Below are 5099 nucleotides of genomic sequence, written 5' to 3'. Positions count from 1 at the left end.
CTTCATGGCAAAACCTTAAATAAATCCTGCCTGTACAAAGAATTTGACCGAAGGAGTGATGACTATTTTAGAAAGAGGTATAGGCTTTGGTTCCTAGTTCCTAGTTGAGTAGTTCCTAGTCAAGTCTTAAGGGGTACAAATCTAAATCCAGAAAATCTCAAGGATTCATCTCCAAAGGGCCTGAACTTTCCTGATACAACTTCAATTCTGCTAGATACTATCTGTATGACCTTGAGCAAGTCCCTTCACTTCTGTGGGCTCAGTTTACTCATCTGTAAAATGAGTGGGCTCTACTAGTTCTTTCAGGTCCTTTCTAGTTTTACATCTTATAACACTATGGCCTCCAGATGGTACCCTTGAGGGCTTGGGAGTGATCTGAGGCTATCTAAGAAGTTATCACACATCTATCAGTCATGCACCTCACTGGCCTTGTATTAACTTGGTTACTATATGACATTATACATATATTACTTAAGTTCTTCAGAACTCACCTTTTCCTACCTGTGACAGATAGGGAGGTGATAGTGTTACCAAAGCCAAAACTAGAGAAGGGTGACTGGGGTCTTGTTTTAGAATATGCTAAATTTAGAGATGAACATGACTGAAACAACTGAACAACAACAATAAAAATTTTAGAGGGCTGTGTTAGAGGTATAGAATCAATAGATTTTAAACAATAAGTTAACAATATTAGCTAAAATGGGAAAGTACCAGGTATTGAGCAGGGATGAGCTAACTTTTCCTGCTCCAATGTGTGTTGGATGTGAGCTTTTCCTTTGCCCTCACCCCTTCCCTTTCTGTAGTAGCTTCCCCTTGTTATTGTATTATGTGGGGCTGGGGAAGGGGTAGTTGATTAGGACTCCTCTGATCAACTGATTCTACTCCACTTAACCTCACTCCCTCACCCTGACCTGGTGATTAAATTATAGCCACTTGTTTATTGGAGAATGACTCTTGTTCTTTATATTTGTGTCAATTCCTTTTGTGTTTTGGATATCAGAACTTTATCCAAAATTTCTCCTGTAAAGATCACTTCCCAATAACTGCTTCTCTTCTAATTCTTTTTTTAATTTTAATTTTATTATTTTTTCCAATTAATAAGTTCTCTTCTAATTCTAGCTATACTGATTTTGTTTCTGCAAAAGCTTTTCAATTTTATGTAATCTATATTGTCCATTGTATTTTTTAATGATCACTTCTATCTTTTGTTTAATTAAGAATACTTTCTCTAATCATAGTTATGCATAGTCCATCCTACATACTATACATAGTACGTAGTTATACATAGTACATTTTCTATTGTGTGTATGTGTGTGTGTATGTCCTGTGACCTTTTGCATTTATTTATTCATTAGGAGTTTATTATAGAATATGGTGTAATATCTTGGCATAATCCTGTTTTCTGCCAAACTGTTTTCTAATTTTCTTAGCAGCTTTTATAAAAACAGTAACAATGACAAAAACAATGATGATAACAATGACAACAAATTATCCAAACAATCGGCTTCTTTGGGTTTCTTAAACAACATGTTATAGTGTTTCATTAATTCTGGGTCTACTTATTTAGTCCATTCTATTAATCAATTTTTCAATTTTTTTCACCATTCTGAAATAATTTTGATGAGAATACCTCATCTACAATGAGAAGAAAGAACTTGGGAGACACAATGGCTATCTTTAAGTTATTTGAATGACAGTCATTTGGAAGACAAATTAGACTTCTAATCTCTTAGTTTAACTTCTGTGATAATGGGTGGAAGTTAGAAAGAGTCAAATCTAAGTTTCACATATGGAAAAAATTCCTAACAATTAGAGCTGACCAAAAGTAGAGAGGGCTTCTTCAGGAGATCTTTACTGGAAATCTTTAAACAAAGGCTGGAAACAATATATACAATGACAGCGCAAATGGAAAGAACAACCACAAAAAATGTTGGAGAATTCTAAGCTGATACAAAAAGAAATATAAGAAGATACATTCCCCTGGTCCTTTTTTCAGAGAACAGGGTTCATGTGTATATAAAATTGTATATAACATCCGATTTTTTTTTTCAATGTGTTGATCAGTTTTGCTGAATTGTTTTCTCTTCTTTCACTTTAAAATATTCTTTGAAAGAATGACTCTCTTGCAGAGAAAAGGAGGAAGGAAATGGAAAAATCTAAATGATACATAATCAAAAGATATCAATAAAATAAATTAATAATTAAAAATAAGCAGATAAAATGTCAAGAATATTAAAGAAAACACGACAAAGGTTTTCTTGGACTCTCAGGGCTTAAAACGTATTACAAAGTAGTTAATCACTAAAACTATCATTTCCTGGTTAAAAACAGAGAAATAGAACAACAAATTAGACATAGCAGACATCTTAATTGTGATCCCTCTTTGCCTCTTTCTGTCTTTGACTATATCTCTGTTTCTGTTTCTGTATCTCATTTCTTTTTGGCCAGGACCTGTGATTTCATCAGTGTAGAGAACTCCGCGAGAGGAAAAATTCCATCCCTGGGCAAGAGTTAATTGCCTGGCACACCCCAAGGTTAAGTGACTTGCCCGTAGAACCACAGACAGTGTATGGGAGAGGCAGGACTTGATCCCAGGTCTTTCTGACACCAAGCCTGCCTTGCTATTCACTATGCTAAGCTGCTTCTCTTAGAGTAGATCAGTGTTTAATTTATAAATTAATTTAGTGTTTAATTTGTAAATAAATTTATAGAAAATAAAAACTTGGGAAGGGATTCATTGTTTAACAAATGTACTCTGGTAAAGTCAATCGGCAATCTGGTGTGAAAGTGATTTGGAAACACACATTTTACTCCATATAAATCCGTACTTTACTCCAATGCCCAGTGAATTCAATCTCCTTGAGATACTTAAACATAAAAAGGGCCTGGAGAAATGGAAGAAAATAAAATAAACTGTTTATCTTAAGAGCAAAGGAGAGATGACTTTTTTTTATTGGGGACAATATAGAATGCTTAAATACATAAAAACAAAACATTTCTGTAGAGCAAAAACAACATAATTAAAATAAAAATAACAAGTTAGGAAAATAATTCAGATAAAAACTTGTCATCTAAAATGTATAAATAATTTTTTAAAGTCCCAATGGTAATTTCAAGTCCACAGCAGAGCAATGTTCAACAAACATGAAGTGACAATTTTCAAAAGTGCAGTTAAAAATCACTTTAAAAAATGCTTGATTTCATTAATAATAATTTTAAAAAACTATTAGGAAACCAAAGGTACTTTGAGGTACTATTTCAAATTTGCCAAATTAGAGAGAAAATACTAAAAGCAATGAGACTCAAAGCTAATGGGCACAATATGGACAAACTGCATGGGAATGGTGCAGAGTATGTTTGTTCCATTTTTTACCAGGAGAAAGGCATTGATAATTACTAATGACAAATTGTTTTCCTAGTTCCCAGACTGGAAGATTATGTAATACCCTGCAGTCATGGTACCTTCTGTTGGCCCCAGGGTTAAAAGAAGTGTCAGGGCATTCTTCAGGAATGAAGGAGGGATGCTTTCAAAGTTATTTGTTTTCTCCTTGATACTGAGCCAAGTTGCTTTTTGTTTGTTTGTTTGGTTTGTGGATCTTGGTGAGTTAGTCAAGGCCATAGTTCATTTAACAGACATTCGCTTTATATTTTTTGGAAAATGTAAGCTTCCTAGTTTGGATGGTCATTGTTATGGGGGTTGGTATGTGTCACCTCCACTCTGACTTCTGATTTCTTGTTAAAGTAAAACCAAGGTTCAACTGTTAGCTACAAGGCAAGGTCCAGGCAAAATTATCTTTAGCACCTCAGCTCCCTCCTCATGGATTCCTTTCAAACTTTTTGTCTCTTTTTTCCTCACTCTCAAGCCCTATCACTCTCATATTCCTTTGCTGTTCATATTTATTTTGATAAATACAGGATCTAGAAATAGCCTAATAAACTCATTCACACTGAGGTAAAAATAACTGATGAAACTTCTATGTTAACAGGGGAAAAAAAAACCCTTTAAACCAGAATAAGTTCTAATCGTTTAATTTCAAACATCTTCTATCCAGGTGGAAGAAATATTTTGTAGGACTGAAGTTGGAATGGGCAGCTACATACTTCACCTTCAAGTACAATTGCCACTTTGCTGGTATAAGGGAGTTTGGTATGGATGATATTGACAAATGAGCAAATAAAAACTCCCTGAATTTAGGGATGATTTAATTTTTGTCTCTGTATTTCGAGCAGACTAGTACAATGCTGGTCACATACTGTAGTAAACATTTAACAAATAAAATTTGTTTAATTAAAAAGTTTAATCGAGATGCTTACCTGTCAGGGACACCCTCGATTTGGGCGGGGGAGGGGGAGGGGGAGGGGGAAGGGAGAAGGTCCCCTTTGATCTCTTCCTACTTTGAGATTCTGGGATTGCGAGCATCTGGGAGAGAAAGGAATTGGTAATGGGAACCCTTGATTGCTGAACTTGATTGACAAGTGCTGATTTAAAAAAAAATCTGGCTCAAATCTGAGTGTTAACTGCTGTTGCCTAGCAACCGGGGCTGAAATCGCAGTAAAGGAATCGAAGCAAAGGGTTCTCTCCTCCAAGCAAAGGCAACGACACTTTTTTCTTTCTCCTCCGTTGAGCTTATGTTTACAAAAACCGCAATCAGAATTGAAGAGGTCAGATCCTCTTTAAAAGGAGATCAGTGGAGGTAGTTTGCAGAAGAATACTTTATTTCTTGCTCTGCAGCACCTTTTCCCTTCCCTCTCTATAATCCTTCCCCTCCTCTTCTGCAATGCCTATTCATGTGACTGTGTACGATGGAAAGAGAACTGGATTTGAAGTCACAGAGCCCAGTGTTTAAATTTCAGTTCTGCCATTTAGTGTGTGACCAAGAACAAGTCAATAACCTCTTTGAGCCTCAGTTTCCCTCCCTGTGAAATGAGGGAGCTGGACTAGATGAGTTCTACGCTCTCTTCCAGATCCAGAGCTATGATCCTCCTGCCTTCTGGTTGTTCTTTGGCCATTCAGCACTGTGGAACTCTCCAGCCAGACCTTCTGGGAGGACCTCCTGTTCTAGATCTAGTCAACTCTGCCGAAATGTACCCTTCTTGTA

Source organism: Vombatus ursinus, unplaced genomic scaffold (genome assembly GCF_900497805.2).
Source record: "Vombatus ursinus unplaced genomic scaffold, bare-nosed wombat genome assembly UNPS02014833.1, whole genome shotgun sequence".
In the NCBI taxonomy this organism is placed as follows: domain Eukaryota; kingdom Metazoa; phylum Chordata; class Mammalia; order Diprotodontia; family Vombatidae; genus Vombatus; species Vombatus ursinus.
This window is presented reverse-complemented; position numbering follows the sequence as displayed.